The sequence below is a fragment of the Pan paniscus genome, chromosome 10 (genome assembly GCF_029289425.2).
Source record: "Pan paniscus chromosome 10, NHGRI_mPanPan1-v2.0_pri, whole genome shotgun sequence".
NCBI lineage: Eukaryota > Metazoa > Chordata > Mammalia > Primates > Hominidae > Pan > Pan paniscus.
In genome coordinates this window covers 128,900,067-128,921,252 of record NC_073259.2, presented here as the reverse complement: position 1 = coordinate 128,921,252, position 21,186 = coordinate 128,900,067, and the positions used below count along the sequence as shown (strand labels likewise).

At 41.5% G+C, this 21,186-nt stretch overlaps 1 protein-coding gene and 1 pseudogene across 3 annotated transcripts in view; both read left to right on the top strand.

Moving 5' to 3' along the window:
• Nucleotides 1-21,186, top strand: part of SPPL3 (signal peptide peptidase like 3) — a 138,356-nt gene that overhangs the window by 55,054 nt on the left and 62,116 nt on the right. The gene's annotated exons all lie outside the window — the stretch shown is intronic.
• On the top strand, nt 505-15,572 carry LOC134728504 (ADP-ribosylation factor 3-like; annotated as a pseudogene).

Here is a 21,186-nt window from a genome sequence, read left to right as displayed (position 1 = left end):
TGCCATGCTAAACAAATATGTCATTACTGTGCATGTGTTGGAAATGAATTTATGAAGTTAGAAAATTATTTTATTGTTACTCTTGGAATGTCCCTACTTTTCAATTATTCAGTCACTTAAAATATTTACTGAGCTCTTGTTATGTGCCAGGCACTGTTGTAACAGTGAATGAAGCATCAAGGCCCCTGCTCTCACAGAGCTAACCCTAAGAAAAATATCAATAATGACAGGACTTTGAGACCAGCCTGGCCAACATAGCAAAATCCCATCCCTACTAAAAATACAAAAATCAGCTGGGCGTGGTGGCATGCACCTGTGGTCCCAGCTACTTGGGGGCTAAGGTATAAGAATCGCTTGAACCCGGGAGGCGGAGGCTTGCAGTGAGCAAGATTGCACCACCGCACTCTAGCCTAGGCATCGGAGCAAGACTGTGCCTCAAAAAAATAGATAGATAGATAGATAGATAATGGATTCTAAGCAATTAAAATAGTAATTGGGGTGGCTCTGAAATTAGGTAGGCAGAAAATGCCTGTCTGAGAAGGTGACATTTAAGTTGCTGTCTGAAGAACAAGAAAGAGCCAGCCCTGGTGGGAGCAAAACCAGTACCTGGCTCGGAGCAGCAGCCACTGAGGTACCCCTCCCAGCGTCCTTCCACCTGTCCACAAGCATGGGGAACATAACATCTTTGCCAACGTCTTCAAGGGCCTTTTTGACAGAAAAGAAATGTGCATCCTCATGGTGGGCCTGGATGCTGCAGGGAAGACCACAGTCCAGTACAAGCTTAAGCTGGGGAAGATGGTGACCACCATTCCCACCATAGGCTTCAACGTGGAAACCATGGAGTACAAGAATATTAGCTTCACTGTGTGGGGCGTGGGCAGCTCGGACAAGATCCGCCCTCTGTGGTGCCACTACTTCCAGAACACACAGGCCTGATTTTTGTAGTGGACAGCACTGACAGAGGGCGTATGATTGAGGCCTGCGAGGAGTTCATGAGGATGCTGGCCAAGGACGAGCTCTGGGATACTGTCCTCCTGGGGTTTGCCAACAAGCAGGACCTCTCCAATGCCGTGAATGCAGCAGGGACCACAGACAAGCTGGGACTGCACTCCCTTTGCCACATGAACTGGTACATTCAGGCCACCTGTGCCACCAGTGGCGACGGGCTCTATCAAGGACTGGACTGGCTAGTCCGCTCCGGAACCAGAAGTGAATGCAACACCCCTCCCTCTCACTCCTCTTGCCCTCTGCTTTACTCTCGTGGCAAACACTTGGCTCCAATGTGAGTGCAGAAGCTGCCTCCATGGTTCGGTCACAGTGTGCATCACACTGTGCTGTAAATGTGGCACATGCAGCCTGCAGCCAGGCTTTTTATTCAATGTAAATAGTTTCTGTTTCCAATTAGGCAGTTTCTGTTACTCCTGTGCAATATTAGTCAGCTTTTTTTTTTTTTTTAATTGTGAAAAGAAAAGTCAACTCACTGTTCAGTGCTGAGAGGGGATGTAGGCCCGTGGGCCCTTGGCCTCCGGGAGTCGCTGTGTTGGGAGAGCTGGGCATGCCCTTGGCTTTAGAGCTCTGTTGAGATCCATTTTGGTGGTTGGTTTTTGTCTTTTGCTTAAAAAAAAAAAACAAAAGCCAGCCATAAAAAGATCATAGGAAGCACATTCTAAGCAGAGGGAATAGTCCTACGGTGGGAATGAGTTGGGTATTAAAAAGCAGAAAGAAGACCAGTGAAACTGACATAGTGTTTGTATTGAGAAATCAAAGGGCACTCAGCCATGTGTGTGGGGTGTGGGGGGCGGGCAGTCGGGAAAGAAGGGTAAGATTGAGATCAGATAGGTAGATAGGAGCTTGGGTTTTATCAGCACGATGGGAGGCTGTTAGAGGATTTTAAACAGGCACGGTAATGCACTTCAGGCATAAAGAATTGGTTGTGTGTGGGTTGAGCGAAGGAGAATGGAAGTAAGACTAGTTAGGAGACTATTGCAGTAGTGTAGTTGGTAGTGACTTGAATTAGGGTGCTAATAACAGGGAAACAGAAGTGGAAGGGTTTAGGCTATGTTTTGGAGGTATGGTTCATTTACTTGTGCTGTAGATTTTGTCATTAATGCTAGGGTGGATGGTGCCTTTACAGAAACAGTGAAAACTGGGGGGAAAGCAGGTTTTTGAGAAAAATCGAGAGTTCTATTTTGTCCATTTTAAGTTTAAGATACCTATTAGCCAATTGGAGATATCAAATTTGCAATCAAATATATGACTGGCATTCCAGGAAGAAGACAGGGCTACAGGTGTAGGTTTATGATTAAGCAGCAGAGAACAAATGTTTTGTTTTGTTTTGTTTTGTTTTATGTTATGTTATGTTATATTTATTTTTGGGAGGAATCTCACTCTGTTGCCCAGACTGGAGTGCAGTGGCGCGACCCTGGCTCGCTGCAACCTCCGCCTCCCGGGTTCAAGCGATTCTCCTGCTTCAGCCTCCCAGGTAGCTGGGGTTATAGGCGCGTGCCACCATGCCTGGCTAATTTTTGTATGTTTGGTAGTGACGGGACAGGGTTTCAACTTGTTGGCCAGGCTGGTCTCGAACTCCTGACCTCAAGCGATCCACCCACCTCAGCCACCCAGAGTGCTGGAATTACAGGCATGAGCCACCCCGCCTGGCCTGAGAACAAATGTTTTGAAACCATTGGACTTTCTAAGATCACTGGGGAAATTGTGTACACTGGGAAGAGGAGGACACCTAGTGCCCTGGAACTCTAGGAGAAAGGATCTGGCAGATGTGACTGAGCAGGAACAGCCAGTGAGGTGGGAGGAAACCAGTAGATGGTGGTGTCGGAGAAACCAAAAGCTGAAAATTTCAAGAAGGAGGGAGTGTCAGATGCTACAGAGAGGTTAAGTTGAATAACAGCAGGAATATTGGCCTTGAGCATCACTCATAATCTTGACACGCACATTCTCAGTAGAGTAGATATGAATGGGTCAAGGAGAGAATAGAAGTGAAGGAGACGGTGATTATAGGCAAGTCTTAAATCACAAAAGATTGTATCAAGAATAGATGTAACAGGTAATTGTGTTTTCTAAGACAGAATGGGGATAGCAAACGTACTTTTTATCTAATGTGAATCTATAGAAATGTCACTCTATGTTATAACTTGTATATGTATACCTCCTACCTGTGAACCCAGACATGTAGCCCTACTGTGATCCGTTCACTGTGAACACTGTTGAATGAAGCATAGGCACAGAGGTCCTCTTGTATCTGCATTCCTGGGGATATGCTAACTAACTGAGTCTACTAGTTTGAGGCTGTAATTTAATACATTTCAACCTAGAAATAGTGCAAAATGTATAGTTGAAGTTGTTTTGTATGTGTACTGCCTCCTCCAGTTTCTAAGTCACTAATCAGCAGGTCCTTCTGCATTTTAAAAATGGCATTTTTTTCTATTAACTATGCATGTTTGTTAAGGCCTCTGTTTTCAATACTGTGTGCTGTGGTCTGAATGTGTCCCCTCCCTCCACCCACCCAATTCCTATGTTGAAACCTAATCTCCAGTGTGGTGGTGTAAGAGATGGGGGCCTTTTGGTAAGTGATTAAGTGATGAAGGCACAGCCCTCGTTAATGGGATTAGTGCCCTTATAAAAGAGGCCCAAAAGTGCTTGTTAGCCTATTCCACCATGTGAGGATGCCCCGAGAAGCTGCCATCGATGAAGAAGAGTGAGTCCTCACCAGACAGAATCTACTGGCACCTGGATCTTGGACTTCCCTGTCTCTAGAGCTGGAAGAAACACATTTCTGTTGTTTACAATTACCTAGTCTAAGGTATTTTGTTATAGCAGCCCAAATGGACTAATTTTTCCTTTTCTACTATTATTGAAAAATAATTTCTTCAGGACCATGTTTTTGGGGACCATTTTATAACCTATGAGTAAACTCTTCTCCTCCATTATCTGTAGCCTCTTAGTGTATAGTGTAATGTTCTGCCCTTATCTTAGGTCGAGGAACAAGTTTCTAATAATTGTCTGTAGATGTCTTTAACTTTGTGGTGCTCGTTGCCATTATTACTTTTATGAATCAAGTACACCTTCAGGGGATGTTTATAACCGTGTTCCCTCTTCTTATCTACCTAAAAAATGCCAACTTTCTATGCATGATTCTGGGCCACAATTTCAAATTTTGAGCCCTTCTTGCCATCACAATTTTAAACCATTTATTTTCTATCTGGAATACTGTACACAGTCTGTATTGGTGATCTAAAATAATTCAGCCTGCAGATCCTCAAATTTACTATTCCAGATTTCAAGAAATATTGGGGCATGATGGAAGTTTTAGATGTAATAGTTTATTTAGTGTCAAATTTTGCCTTAAATGCCTAATAGTACAGGTGCACACTTAAATATACAAGCCAATAATCCTGTGACTCGGGCTATTGATTAGTGGTAAAAGCAGAAAGCTATGTTATATTGATGCTTATTTTGCTTTGAAGAAAGAAGTAATTGCTAGCTTGTCAGATATTGAGCCTCTCTGACCAAAGGAAACTCAGTTACCACTCTGTGTTTGACCTTTCACTTTCCAAACTCAGAAACTGAATAGATTTGGATAACAAGGGATACTTGTTTTTGTAACATTGGGCTAATTGTATAAAGCACAGACTGGGACTTGCCCAATTAATACATTTTGTTTCATATTCCAGAACTTCTGACTTACACAGTCAAGTAATTTAATGTAATTCAGATGAATGAACAAACTGAGGCAATTTCTCTTTCCACCCTTTTACAAAAAATAATTATAACTTGGCCTTTCGTTTATCATACTTCCATAACATGAAGGTTTCAGGACTCTATAATGAAAAACTGAGTTGAGATGGGGAGACAATCCAGATGTTTTGTGCATATATATATATATATATATATATATATAAAACTATTTTTTTAACTTAAAAGTACACTAGCAAAGAAAACTGATGAATAATAAAGATTTTAATAGTTCAAAGTATTGTATATCTCATTGTTTCTTTTTTTTTCTGAGATGGAGTTTCACTCTTGTTGCCCAGGCTGGAGTTCAGTGCCATGACCATGGCTCACCACAGCCTCCGCCTCCCGGGTTCAACCGATTCTCAAAGTGGGATTATAATCCCAAAGTGCTGGGATTATAGGTATGAGCCACTGCACCCAGCCTGTTTCTTTTTTTAGTAAGTTTTTCACGGACCGTAAAATTCATCCCTTCATAATACAGAATTCTATGGTTATTTATTTATTTATTAATGAATGAATGAATGAATGAATGAAATGGAGTCTCACTCTGTTGCCCAAGCTGGAGTGCAGTGGCACAATCTTGGCTCACTGCAACCCCCTGGGTTCAAGCAATGTTTTTATTTTTATTTTATTTTTTCAGACCGGGTCTCACTCTGTTGCCCAGGCTGGGGTGTAATGGCACAATCTTGTCTCACTGCAACCTCCGCCTCCCAAGCTCAAGCCATCCTTCCGCCTCAGCCCCCCAAGTAGCTTGGGACTACAGGCGCACACCACCACACCCAGCTATTTTTGTATTTTTTGTAGAGATAGGGTTTTTCCATATTGCCCAGGCTGGTCTTGAACTCCTGAGCTCAATCGATCTACCTGCCTCGGGCTCCCAAAGTGCTGCCACCGCATCTGGCCACAATTCTGGTTTTTAGTTGTGCAATCATCATCACTAATTTTTATCCCCGTCAAAGAGAAACCCATACACATGAACATTCATTTTCCATTCCTTTATTTTCCCACCCCAGCCCTAAGGAACTATTAATCTATTCGCCTATTCTGGACATTTCATATAAATGGAATCATCCAATATATATGGCCTTTTGTGTCTGACTTCTTTCACTTAGCTTTCATGTTTTTAGGGTTCATCCATGTCAAGCAAGTATTAGTATTTTACTGCTTTTTTTTTTTTTTTTTTTTTTTTTTTGAGACAGAGTCTCACTCTGTCGCTCAGGCTGGAGTACAGTGGTGCAATCTCAGCTCACTGCAGCCTCCACCCCCCAGGTTCAAGCATTTCTCCTGCTTCAGCCTCCTGAGTAGCTGGGATTACAGGCGCTGCCACCCAGCCCAGATAATTTTTGTATTTTTAGTAGAGACGGGGTTCCACCATCTTGGCCAGGCTGGTCTTGAACTCCTGACCTCGTGATCCACCTGCCTCGGCCTCCCAAAGTGTTTGGTTTACAGGCATGAGCCACCACGCTAGGCCATATTTTACTCCTTTTTATGGCCCAAAATATTCCATTGCATGGATATAGCACAATTTGTTTATTTCTCAGTGGTGGACATTGGGTTGTTTCTGCCTTTGGGTTATCATGAGTACTGCTGCTTTGAACATTTGTGTTCATTTTTTTTTTGTATATGTGTACATGTGTTTTCAATTCTCTTGACTATACCTAGGAGTGGGATTGCTGGGTCATATGGTAACTCTGTGTTTAACAATTTGAGGAGCTGAACTGTTTTCCAAAGTGACTGCACTGTTTTACAGTCTGTATCTTATTGTTTCCTAGTATAGTTGTTGACTAGTCCAGTGAAAGAATGTGTTGTCACATGTACATACATACTGAAAAAATCATTTAGCTGCAGAGTTAGGAATTTTAGTATGCTATTTCCCACCTTTGGTTATTTAAAGAAAAAGAATTAAATTTAAGATGAGTTCAGGAAAGCTCATGAGGTTTTTTTGTTTTTGTTTATTATTATACTTTAAATTTTAGGGTACATGTGCACAATGTACAGGTTAGTTACATATATATACATGTGCCATGCTGGTGTCCTGCACCCATTAACTCGTCATTTAGCATTAGGTATATCTCCTAATGCTATCCCTCCCCCCTCCCCCACCCCACAACAGTCCCCAGAGTGTGATGTTCCCCTTCCTGTGTCCACGTGTTCTCATTGTTCAATTCCCATCTATGAGTGAGAACATGCGGTGTTTGGTTTTTTATCCTTGCTGTAGTTCACTGAGAATGATGATTTCCAATTTCATCCATGTCCCTACAAAGGACATGAACTCATCATTTTTTATGGCTGCATAGTATTCCATGGTGTATATGTGCCACATTTTCTTAATCCAGTCTATCATTGTTGGACATTTGGGTTGGTTCCAGGTCTTTGCTGTTGTGAATAGTGCCACAATAAACATACATGTGCATGTGTCTTAATAGCAGCATGATTTATAGTCCTTTGGGTATATACCCAGTAATGGGATGGCTGGGTCAAATGGTATTTCTAGTTCTAGATCCCTGAGGAATCGCCACACTGACTTCCACAATGGTTGAACTAGTTTACAGTCCCACCAACAGTGTAAAAGTGTTCCTATTTCTCCATATCCTCTCCAGCACCTGTTGTTTCCTGACTTTTTAATGATTGCCATTCTAACTGGTGTGAGATGGTATCTCATTGTGGTTTTGATTTGCATCTCTCTGATGGCCAATGATGATGAAGCTCATGAGGTTTTTTGAGTCTGACCACTCTCTTGGAATGGTAACTATTATAGACACCAATAGGTACCTTGGCAATACCTCTAATTCTGACTTCTCATATGGTCCTTGATTACTCTAAAAATTTTATCTGTTGAATGTTTGGACACAAAGAACAGAGAGCCCAAATGGCTTAAGTGATAAAGAAGTTTTTCCAATAGAGTAGCTGAAAAATCCAGGTAAATCTGGCTTCAGCCAAGACTTGATCCTCCACACTGACTAGGACAGCGTTCCCAGGAGGCTTAAATGGAAGTCCCCGAATCAAATCTTCTTGGCCCCTGATTGATCTGCCTTGGCTGTGTGCTTGTTTTTGGTCGCAGTTTGGGATAAGCTGGAGCCGGGAGTGAGTACAGTCCAAATCAGGGTTCTCCTAGGAGAGGAAGGAAGAAAGTATGCTGGAGAAGTATCCAACAAGGGTCTACTACAGAGTCACACCTCTCCTGTAGAGCTGATAAGGAAAAAATAAATATGCATTCACTGCACTCGAGCCTGTATCTGATAACCTACCAAATTCAGATAGCCCATCTCTCAGGAGACCATTTCTTTTTCTAGCCTTTCGTGTCTATGTCCTTTTATTCTTCCTTGTTTTGGTAAAGCATTTTATAGCTTTAAGACAGTTCCTTTGTTTTAAGTAGTAAGTATGGGCTGTGTTTATAATCACTGTGTCTGAGTTTTATTTATTTTTTATTTTTTGAGACGAAGTCTTGCTCAGTCGCCTAGGCTGGAGTGCAGTGGTGTGATCTTGGCTCACTGCAACCTCCGCCTCCTGGGTTCAAGTGACTCTCCTGCCTCAGCCTCCCAGTAGCTGGGATTACAGGCGCCCACCAACACACCTGGATAGTAGAGACTATACCATTTTGATATTGTCAGAATTTAGGCACTAGTCATGTGTGTGTGTGTGTATATGTAACAGCTGCAGGAAAGGTTGGAAATGCATTATTTTAAAAATCAGGATTATTTTACCAAAAAAGGGAGAGAATAAATGTTGGAAGGAAGTTTGCAGTCTCTGCCATATTGTAGTTTTTGATTTTTCCTTTTTAGGTGGGTATTTTTAATTGCCTAGTAAATTGTGGTAGTTGAAGTTATCTATTGACTTACAGGAATCGTATTCCCTTCTGATAATAAATGGAAGGTTGTTGTATGATATAAAGAGTAAGTACAAATACAGTGCTAAAAAGCATTATGGAAAATTCAAAAATCTTTAATGCCTTCAAATGCAGCTAAATACCAATTTGGATTCAGGAAGAACTAAGATTTTAATATCATGTAGTTCAGCTAATTGAAGACTATTGATTTAACATTATTTTTGTACCACCAATAAAAAAATGCTGCCAGTTATAAAATGCGCTCCAATTTCAGAGTTGTTAAAATATGAGGAAAGTACCTCTGACAATATTAACCTTTTTCATATCTGCCTTTTTTCTCTTCACATTTCTCTCTAGCCAGTTGAAGGGACAGTTATTGCTTGTGATTGAGAACTGTTTGGTCAAATGCAGATAAACTAGGCAAAAATAAAACCATGTTAATAATATAGCTAGTACTTATTAACATCAGATATACAGCCAGTTAGTCTTATAAATCTTAGCTAACAAGTTACATTAAAATATTACTGCCGTGTATCAGTTATCTATTATCTATTGCAGTAAAACAGACTACCGCAAAACCTAGTAGCTTAATGTCACCATTTTGAAATTTTTATTGACATAATTATAGATTCACATGCAGTTACAAAAAAAAAAATGCAGAGATCTCATGTGCTCTTTGCCTGGTTTCTCCCAATGGGCAGCGTCTTGTAAAACTCTTAACAACACAACCAGGATATTGGCATTGATACAACCCATTTATCTTATTCAGATACCCCTGGTTACTTGCACTCGTATATGCACATATGCACACACACGTGTGCATGTTAAGGCGTGTACAGTTTTACCACCTGCCTGTGTTTCTGTATGCACCACCACAGTCAGGATAGTGAATGGAACTAACACTGAAAGTATCCCTTGGGTTGCCCTTTTGTAAGCATATCCCACACCTTCCCGGTGCTAACCCTCCATTCTCACTCCGGTCCCTAACTCCTGGCAGCCACTAATCTGTTTGCCATTTTAAAGTTTTGTCCTTCCAGAAATGCTATATTTGCTCATGATTCTTCGGATCTGCATTTGGGCGGGGCTCAGTTGGGATGGTTTTGTCTTTGTCCCGTGTGGTGTCTGCCGGACTCTACGAGCAGTGAAGGATCAGGATGGTCTCATTCACATGCATAGAGCCTTGGTACTGGCTTTTTGCTGAGGTGTCTAAGTGCTCCTCCCCACAACCTTTCTCATGTAGTTGTCTTCTGCTGGGCTTCTTTCTCTGTGTGGCCTCTTTCCAACAGGAGAGCCTGGACTTCCTTGCATGCCAGCTTTAGGTGCCAAGAGAGCAAAAGTGGAGCCTGCTAGATCTCTTTTCAGTCTAGGCCTAAAACTGGCACAGCCTGCTTTCTGTAGCAGTCTTTTGGTTGGAGAAAGTTGCAAGGATAGCCCAGATTCAAGGGGAGGGGAAATGGACTCCCCTTCTTGGTGGGAAGAGTAGCAGATATATGCAGAGATGAGAGGCATTCTTGGTGGCCAGCTTTACAGACAATGTGGTGCACACTCCAAAGTTACAGAAATGATGGCACATGGGTCTGCTTGGATTTGTTGTAAATGCTACCTTACTTCAATTTTGAAATGTGAATTCATTTGAATTCCATAAAAAGTACGAAGGAGAATGTGATATGGTTACATAGTTTTCTGTTGCTAATGCCCATTTCAGATAGAACAGTTCTGTTGCAAGGGAAGTTGCCAGAATTTAAGTTACCAACCAAATCTAAGGATTCTCAAGGGGCCTGTGGTATTTGCAGAACAAGTGGTTGCTTGAAGTGGCTGTTAAGATGTTAGGAATGGTTCACCTCTCTCTCATTTTCCCAGGCTAGCTGTTTCTTGTGATCCTAAAATAGCAGGGGCTTGTATATGTAGTGCCAGAATTCTGTAATACTGACTTGGAGAGACCACACAGATTTCTGTCTTTACATTAAGCTTTTTACATCAAGGCATAAGGAGATTGTTTTTCAAGATACTATCAACATGGAAGAGATCTTTTAAGAGGGAGAAGAGTTTTTCAACAAGGAAATGAAACCAGTAAAACATTTTCTCAAGATTTTTCTGACTATAAAATGTTAAGCTTCCTTCGTTTTGTTGTAAGAGTGACAGCACAGTGGGTCAGAGGATAGATCTTAGACTTCATTGTCAGAATTCTTGATCATCTGTAACTGTATGTATAACATCTATGACTAACGAACAAGCTTGCCTAGATTTCTTGAAGGAGAGATAACGAAAGAACTACTGTTTAGCAAGGGCTACATGCTTAGAGAGTATTTCATAAATCATGAGGATGGTTAAGGGTAGGTGTGGTTTCAAAAATAAAATGAATTTTTCACTCTGAGTTTAGAATTATATGTTACTTGGCTAAGAGCTTCCTTCTGCCTTCCTTTCTGAGTGATAACTGATTTTACAGACATTTAGTATGCACTGTCGATCTGTGGAGCATATTGTTAGACATCATTAAAAGGAAGTTGGAACAGGGTCCCTGTTTTCCAGGAGACTGTGGTCTAACAGGACAAATAAGATGTATGCAGAGAGGTAATATAATACCAAGGTGATTAACATAGAAGAGTTTCAAAATGAGGCAAGAATGTTACAACAAACTAAGCTGCCTGAACCTCAATTTTCACCCCTATAAAATAGATTTGTACTGTTTTTCTTCCATCTCTTAAGTATTAATAGTTCAGAAATGTGTGTTTCAGTTATTAGTTGGAGGGTTAGTTTTTATAAGATGTATCAGATTCCATGTGATGATTTGAAAGATTAGTTATTGTATAGTTTTGGCACATTTTACCTACTATGTGCACACAGTTATGAACACTTGTTTTATTATTGTTAATGAAAAGAGTACAGAAAGGGAAACACAAAAGGTTATTTTTAGCTCTGGTTAAACTAGAGTAGTATAGGACCTTCATTTGCTGGTTTTCATACTAATGGTGAAAATAGCACAGCTGATCTCTGTTCACTGTGAAAGAAAAGGAGAATGAGTGCAAGATTGCAGAAGGAGTATGGCGACGGGAGAGGAAATGCCTTCATTTGTTTTAGCAAAGATTTCTAACATCTCCTTGGTTGGCAACATCCATGGTTCTCTGCTTCCCACCTCCCGAATATGAAGGTGTTTACGGGGAAGCTGTTCATGGCCTATCTCTCTTCTGGGCAGTCTCTCAAAGGGTACTTCAGAGGGCAGAGTCCCCACCAACCACCCCTACTCAGAGCCCACTCCAACCCCTGTTGGAGACAACCAAAAAGACTTCATGGACCACTGATCACATTTCACCACTCCATTGCCCATTTGTTAACCAGGGGCATAGTTGGCTTGGAACTGGTTAGCACATGATTGTGTTGAAGGGTCAGGCAGCTACAAGGAGTAAAAATGAACTGAAACATTCTCATTCTATCTCGATTGTCTGTTATAAACTGAAGACTTAAAATTCCATCTGTAGTGGTTTCCTTTTTTCTGTATTCAGCAGATGTGGTTAACGTAAAACTGGTTCTAACTGTGAACTCGTTGGCTAGGAAGAACTTACAGGCCAAATACTATAATTTCAGGACATCATAATATTTCTCTCACAAGGTTGCTTCATAAGGATTAAAGTAGAGCACATGTGAAAATGTGTCACCCTGTATGCATGCTTATTCTCAAAGGTCAGTACTGTGCAGACTCACAGTCAGCTTCATGTGTATGTGTCAAGATGAGATCTCAGTTTTCAGCTGTAGCCCCACATTTACAGCCCACTTCAGTTATATAAATTAAAAATGGATCTCACCACTTAAATATTCCTCTGTCACTTGAAACTCAACACACACACACACACACTCTTTAAAACTCAACAACTCTTTTTTCTCCCTAGTTGTATGCATCTGTTTTTCCTCCTTTTTTTCTCTTCTTCCTTTTTTTTTTTTTCTTTTTTTTTTTTTGGAGAGATGGAGTCTCACTATATTGCCCAGGCTGGTCTCCCAACTCCTGGCCTCAAGTGATCCTCCCACTTCAGCTTCCCAGAGGGCTGGAATTATAGGCATGAGCCACTGCGCCTGGCTTGTTTCATGTTTTTATTAACCTACTACCATCCTCTCGTTTACCCAGCTTCATTCCTACATGTCTCTTGCTCCTCATACTAAGTCATTCCCAAATGCTCTCCATCCTATTTGTTAAAATGTTTCTGGTATCTGCCTTGATTCAGACGTTCTTCCTAGAATATTATATTAGTTTCCTATCGAGGCTGTCTCCTTTTTAAGGCCTGCCACAGTCACATTTAACCTCTTTGGCCCACTCTGTTTTCCTCTGTTCCCTTTCTGGTACCCATGCTCCAAGTAAGCTCCAAGTACTTAACACATGCCCCACACTTCTTTGTCATTATGCCATCGTTCTTATTGTACCCTTTGCTTTTGAATCTTATTCTCCCTAATGGATCTCACATTTTCAGATCCTACTTATTCTTCAAGAATAATTCGAATTTTACCTCTTCAGAAGGGGCTAATTTGACCTTCTCCGATGGTAGCAATCTCTTCTTCCTCTGAACTCCTATAGTGCTTATGTTCCTTTATTGAAAGGTAGATTTCTTTGTAGTGCATTTAAAGTTATTTTATGCACATCTTATTACTTAGATTGTAATCTTGACTCAGAAGCAGTGAGTTATCACCAGATCCCCATAGTGCTGATGTGGTGCCTAAAATAGTCTCTTATGCTTTGGAAGTGCTCAGTAAAACATTTGTCTAACACACTGGTTGTTTGTAAAGAGTCTTCCTGTGCAACTCAAATCTCTAATATTAAACTACAGTATGGAAACAGGCCTCCTATATGGTATGGTGAGCTTTGGACCTGCTGTGAGGGCAACCTTGGGTTTCTTCCTTGGATATAAGGATTTCCAAGTAAAATAAAAAGAATTTCACTTTTATTTCCAAATAGCTTTTTTTTTTTTTGAGACGGAGTTTCGTTCTTGTTCCCCAGGCTGGAGTGTGATGGTGTGATCTCAGCTGACTGCAACCTCCGGGTTCAAGCGATTCTCCTGCCTCAGCCTCCCGAGTAGCTGGGATTACAGGCATGCGCCACTACACCTGGCTAATTTTTTGCATTTTTAATAGAGGTGGGGTTTCTTCATGTTGGTCAGGCTGGTCTTGAACTCCCGACCTCAGGTGATCTGCCCACCTTGGCCTCCCAAAGTGCTGGGATTACAGGTGTGAGTCACCGTGCCCGGCCCCAAATAGCTCATTTTCTTTAAGAGGTGGCACACCTGTATTTTTCTTTCTCTTCTTTAATATTAGAGTCAGAAAATAATAATACAAGGCAAAACCAATCTCATAATTCTTGGGGGATTAATTAAATGTCCCACTCTGTGGTACACAGTCTAAATGTTGCTTCTTGCTTATCTCCAAGGTGTCCTGTTTTTATGAGTAATAATAATGAAAATGTTGTCACAGGGTTATTTTGAGTATTAAATGAGCTGATTTAGTTAAAGCACTTATTTAGCACAGTACCCCACACATAGGAAAAGCTCCATAAAACTAAGCAGATACAGTTGCTATTATGAATTTACAGCTTGAGATTTCAGATTGGTGATAAAGAGGCAAGAGCTGCAGCTGGTTTTTTATGTTTTGAACTGTGCTGAGTAGTTTCTTAGGAATTAGATTAGTCCTGAAATGTTATGTCAGCTGAGAATTTTGGTTTCTAGGTGACAGTACTGCAGTAGGAACAGGACTGGCTCTCCCTTTAGAACAAAAGGCTTTCAGTGGGAATTCGTAGTGGCTTTTTTGGTGGTAGTGGTGTGAGGGGGTGGCAGTTATCAGATTCTTTCTCTCAACTCCCAGATTAAAATGACAGTGTAAAGGAGAAAATGGAGAGCCTCTGCAAAAAGGATAAGGAACTACAGAACTACAGGGGAACAGATGGCTTAAAGAGATGGGAGAAGAGAAGCAATTCATGTTTTGTTTTTATTAAGCACACACCTATTAGTGGAAATGATAAACTCCACAGTAGGAAGGGAAAGCTGTATCAGAGATACAAGTGGCTGAGACATGAATTCCCAAGGTATCCTAACCTCTGCTTCACATAAACAGTGGCATAAACAGTGAGCATGCAAAGTGAAATATAGAAATAGAATTTTGGAGAAATTTATTTTAGAGGAGTTTGAATGGGACCTGATTAAAGGACTTATGAAGAGTGGACATTTTTACCTTTTGTAAAAGGAAACATGCTTAATTTGGGGTGAGTGCTGGAGGACCCATTGTATTAGGGTTCTCCAGAGAAACAGAACTAATAGGGTATATACGATGTGTATGTAAGAAGAGATTTATATAGGAGTTGGCTCGGGCAGAGATGGAGGCTGTGAAGTACCACCATCTGCAAGCTAAAGAACCAGGAAAGCCAGTGGTGAAACTGAGTCCAAGTCCAAAGGCCTGAGAGCCAGGAGAGCCGATGGTGTAACTCCTGATCTGAGTCTGAAGGTCCAGGAATCAAGAGTGGGAATGTCTAAGGACAGAAGTTGAATGTTTCACCTCAAGGAGAGAGAGAGAGAGAGAGAGAATTTGCCCTTCCTCCGCCTCTTGGTGGATTGGATGATGCCCTCCCACACTGGGGAGGATCATCTGCTGAACTCAGTTCCCACTTCAGTGCTGATCCCCTCCAGAAACACTCTCACACACAGAAATAGGCAGTAAACAGAAATAATGTATAACCACGTAGCTGGGCATCCCTTAGCTCAGTCAAATTGATACATAAAATTAACCATCACATCCATCAAGCTACAGTAAGCAGAACTAAGTGATGGCTGGGCTTCCTTCTAGGGTCACAACAAAGTCAGCCTGATAGGACTTCTAACTGAAATGAAGGAATGCAGTGATGTTTACCCAAAGTGAAACAACAAAACTATGAGATAAGTAATGGGATTATCTCTGTTTTATACCAGACTGGAAGCTTAGAACTGAATTCCTCACCACCCTTGCTCTCCCCAACATATGCATGTACACATTCTCTCTCTCTCTCTCTCTCTCTCTCTCTCTCTCTCTCTCCCTCTCTCCCTCCCCCCCTTCCTCCCTCTCCCCCACCCCTCCCCCTCCCCTCCCCTCTCCCCTCTGCTCTCCCCTCCCCCTCCCCTCTCCCCTCCCCCTCCCCTCTCCCCTCCCGTCTCCCCACCCTTCCCCCTCCCCCTCCCCCTTCTTTCACCCTCCCCTCCCCCCTTCCCCTCCCCCTCCTTCCCCCTCCCCTTCCCCTCACCCCTCCTTTCCCCCCTCCCCCTCATCCCTTCCCCCTCCCCCTCCCTTCCCCCTCCCCCCTCCTTCCCCCTCCCCTCTCCCTTATTCCATCTCGTTTCAGCTGATGGGTGTTTCATTCTCCCAGTTGCTTGGTAGTAGTCATCTTTGGCTTCTTTTTCACTCATGCTCTGTGTTCAATCTATCAGGAAATCCTGTAGATACATCTTCCAAATATTAATGTATGTAAGACCAGATAACTTCTTACAGCTACCATGAGTTTCACCCCAGTACCAGCCACCATCTTAACTGTCTTTTGACTGGGATACTAAAGTCAGATTTTTAAAGGTGTAGTTTGTGAACAGTGAAATTTACTCTTTTTTTTTTTTTTTTTGAGATGGAGTTTTGCTCTTGTCACCCAGCCTGGAGTGCAATGGTGCGATCTCAGCTCACTGCAACCTCTATCTCGCGCATTCAAGCGATTCTCCTGTCTCAGCCTCCCAAGAAGCTGAGATTACAGATGCCTGCCACCACAGCTGGCTCATTTTTATATTTTTAGTAGAAACAGGGTTTTACCATGGTGGCCAGGCTGGCTCAAACTCCCGTCCACAGGTGATCCGCCCACCTCGGCCTCCCAAAGTACTGGGATTGCAGGTGTGAGCCACCACACCCAGCCTCAGTTCTTTATTTGATATGTATTTTGCAGAATTTTCTCCTGGTCTATGTCTTGTGTTTTCATTTTCTTGACCAGTATCTTTCAAAGAGCAGTTTTGGTTTTTTTTTTTTCTTTTTTGAGACAGAGTCTCCCTCTGTCACCCAGGCTGGAGTACAGTGGTGCAATCTCAGCTCACTGCAACCCCTGCCCCATAGGTCCAAGCGATTCCCCTGCCTCAGTCTCCAGAGTAGCTGGGACTGCAGGTATATACCACCATGCCGGGCTAATTTTTGTATTTTTAGTAGAGACGGGGTTTCACCACGTCTGCCAGGCTGGTCTCAAACTCCTGACCTCAAGTGATCTGCCTGCCATGGCCTCCCAAAGTGCTGGGATTACAGGTGTGAGCTACCATACCCAGCCAAAGAGCAGTTTTTATTTTGATAAGGTCTGACCTATCAAATTTTCTTTTATGATCTGTTTTGTGTTTTAAGAAATTTTTAACCTAACCCAATGTCACAAAGAGTTTTCTGTTTTATTCTAGAAGCTTTATGGATTTCAGTTTCACATTTAAGCTTATGATCTGTTTTTGCATACAGTGTGAGTTTTGTTTGTTTTGCATATTTACATCCAGTTGTTCAAACACTATTTGTTGAAAAGACTATTCCTAGTCTGGGCCCAATAACTCATGCCTCTAATCCCAGAACTTTGGAAGGCTTGAGGCAGGAGGATCACTTGAGCCCAGGAGCTCAAGACCAGCCTGGGCAACATAGGGAGACCCCCATCTCTACAAGAAATAAAAATAAAAAACTTAGCCGGAAGTGGTGGCACACACCTGTAGTCCCAGCAACTTGGGAGGCTGAGGCAGAGGACCTCTTGAGCCCAGGAGTTCGAAGCTGTAGTGAGCTGTGATCACGCCACTGCACCCCAGCCTAGGCAACAGAGCAAGACTCCATCTCTAACACAAACAAAAAAGACTTTCTTTCCTCTTGGCACTTTTGTTAGAAATTCATTGGTTATAAATTTGTGAATTTCTGGAATCTATGTTCCATTGAACAGTACGTGTATTCCTCACCAATTCACACTATAAATACTGTAGTTTTATAGTAAGTGTTTAAATCAGTTAATGTGAATCCTCCAACTTTTTTTCCCCAAAATTGTTTTAGCTATTCTACTTCTTTGCTTTCATACTAATTTTGGAACTAGCCGATGGATTTCTGCAGAAAGGAATTTTGTAGTTTTCAGTCTCATTGATTTCTGCTCTGTATTACTTCCTTCTGTTTGATTTGAGTTTAATTTGCTCTTTTTTTTTCTAGTTTTTTTTTAAGGCAAAAACTGATTTTTGAACCTTTTTTATTTTCCAGTATAATCACTTAATGCTGTAGATTTGCCTGTATAAACATTGCTTTAGCTGCCTTCCACATATTTTGATATGTTTTGTTTTCATCCTCATTCAGTTCAAGATATTTTCTAATTTTCCATGTGATCTCTTATTTGACCCATGGGTTATTTAGGAGTGTGTTTAATTTCCACATATTTGGGGATTTTCACAGATTTTCCTTTGGGTGATTTCTAATTTAAACTGTAGTTGGAGAGCATATTTCGTATAATATCAGTCCTTTTAAATTATTTGAGACTTAGGCCAGACGTGGTGGCTCATGCCTGTAATCCCAACACTTTGGGAGGCTGAGGCAGGCAGATCACCTGAGGTCAGGAGTTGGAGACCAGCCTGGCCAACATGGCAAAACCCCATCTCTACTAAAAATACAAAAATTAGCTAGGTGTGGTGGTGTGCACTTGTAGTCCCAGCTCCTCGGGAGGCTGAGGCAGGAGAATCACTTGAACCCGGGAGGCGGAGGATGCAGTGAGCCAAGATGGCACCACTGCACTCCAGCCTGGGCAACAGAGTGAGACTTGTCTCAAAAAAAAAAAAAATTATTTGAGACTTGTTTTTATGGGCCAGTCTGGAAAATGGTCCACGTGTGGTGTTTACCATTAGCTCTTGGAGGGTGCGTTTTGATTCATGGTACAACTTAATGATCCCAGCTGAGGCTGGGGGGCACAAGCCAGGTTGAGCTAGGGAGTGTTGTAAAATGGTTTAAAGCATGACCTCTGGATCTAGAACCAGGCTGCCTGGATGGGAATGCTAGTTCTTCCTTGAAGCTGTGCAGCTGTTTGACCTTGGACAAATTAGTTCATCTCTCTGCTTCAGTATCCTCATCTCTAGAGCTGATAGTGGAAGTATGTTCCTCAGGGAGATGTTGAAAAGATGAAATGAGGAAAATGTAAACAGCTTGTACGATGTCTAGCAACTCAGTAAGAGCCCCCAAAGTATTATTATTATATTATTTTATTATATTATTATTATTATTGTTCCTGTTATTATAGCAGCAGTTATATTTCTTGGTCTCACAGGCCTTTCAAATAAGTTTTGTCTGGCTTCTTGGATAGTTTTTAAAGAACTACTTCCCTGTTAAGGGTATTTCTCATGTTTATTATATAAAGAAGTTCAGATAACTTTTGTTTGGCTGTTTGTGGCCCACCTATATAGAGGAAAACATAGTTTGGAAAAATCTTTAAAACCCACACTTTCAAAATACTGTGATTTAAACTCTAACCAAGAATTTGACTCCTGCTAAGTCAAGTTTCCTCTGAAAACATTCCCAGGGTTGGTAGAAATCACCAACTGGAGAACAGAGTCCAGCGCCCTTTACAGCTACCAAATAAAAATAACCTCTTCCAGTATATGACTTTTAAATTTTGACACTCATTTTATGAATGTCTCAATTTTGTCAGGATTAATTAGAAAATTCATAAATAAAATCACCCAGGGCATCTCATTGTTATTTTAGTTTCAAACAGTAGATTGTATTGGTGTTTTCTCCCCTCCTGGAGTCCTGGACAGCAGGACTCCAGGTATAAACTTAGGTGAAAACTCCAAGACATTATTTAGTGTGAATCTTTTTAGAGAAGCTAAAGATCAAAGACCTTAGTCATTGATCCTTTGTATATACTTCTGAAAAACGAGGGTATTAAATATTCTTGTTATTGCTAAGGCCAGAGACAGCTGAGTGTCTGCTTTATGGAGCGATTTTGCAGAGACTCTTATCACTTACTAGGCTGTGTAACACTGAACAGGTTTCCCCTGGCACTGTTTGGTGGTGCTGTTTGGGCTTGCTGTTAGGTAAGCTTTAGGCCGGGTGGAGGTGATCCGTGTCAAGGGTTCTGCCTTAAGTTGTGACCTCTAACTGTCTCTGCTACATACATGAGTGCCTAAATTGGGATTTTGGTGCCCAGTCAGGCATCCAACACTGTTAGAGGGCAAGGCAGGTAGGTCTAGGTTTGAGTTTGTCATAACCCATGGAAATTTTGACTCTTGCCCTGCTTTTTTTTTTTTTTTTTTTTTTTTTTTGGAGACAGTTTCAATCTTGTTGCCCAGGCTGGAGTGCAATGGTGCGATCTCAGCTCACCGCCACCTCTGCCTCCCAGGTTCAAGCGATTCTCCTTCCTCAGCCTCCTGAGTAGCGGGGATTACAGACATGTGCCACCATGCCCGGCTAATTTTGTATTTTTAGTAGAGACAGGGTTTCTCCATGTTGGTCAGGCTGGTCTCGAACTCCCAACCTCAGGTAATCCTCCTGTCTCAGCCTCCCAAAATGCTGGAATTACAGGCATGAGCCACTGCGCCCGTCCTAACTCTTGCCCTGCTTTCATTCTCTTGACCAGTGAGTGTGTCACCAGAGATAGACACCCTGGACAAAGAGAGGTCCCATTAGTTCTTCTTTCAAAATATAGTTTGTGACTATAGCACCTCCTCTTTCCACTTCTTACTAACCTAGACTTGATCACCTCGTGCTTAGATTATCATAAGAATCTTACTTGGTCTCCTTGATTCTAGTCTCTTCTGCCCAATTTATCTACACTGAATATTTCTGCCTGACTAATTTTCCAAAAATATTATACACTCTTATGATTTTTACTCTACTAGTTGAATAAAAGCAATGTTTTCAGGTGACGTTAAAACTCCAGCAGCTAAAATCCTGCTAACAAACCTTGACTTCAAGTACACCATAATTTAACCCCTCTGTAAACAGAAGCTGATCTTGCAGTGAGTCTCTCTGGAATTCCATTCTTCTGTAAGACAAGCGATATTTGCTCCTGTTGATATTCCTGTGTACATGTGCCCTGTTACTAGAGAGTTAAGATCATGACCTTTATTCTTTTGGGATTTTTTTTCTCGCCTCTACTCTCTTTTCTCTCTACCAAGCCAAACTCCTTTCAGGTGCTCAATAAACAGATGCTCTTTAGTGTTTCCTAACTCACAGAAAAATTTTTCTCTGAATACATCAGGTCTGTTTGATAACAAATTCAGTTAACTGAATTGGGGCTGCTTTTGCCATAATTTCCTTTTTTGTGTGTCAGGCTTGTTTTTTCAAACTAAATAATTGGCTGGATTATATAGTTTTTCAATTATTAATTTAGTAAAACTTTATTATTTTGGATTTAATGAATTAAAATTTGTGAACATTGTTCTGGATCAGACTGACGTTATGTAAGTTTGGATCTGTCCTTTTTTTTAAAATGAGTTTAAGGTGTTAGTAATTAAGATTCCATTTGTGTTATAATGACTATCCAGTAGACTTAAGGTAGTGTCATATAAGGAAGGGCACACTATGAGAAAGGGACTGGGGGTGGGGGGCATGTTTGTTTACCCTTTAACATTTGTTCCATTCCATCTGCA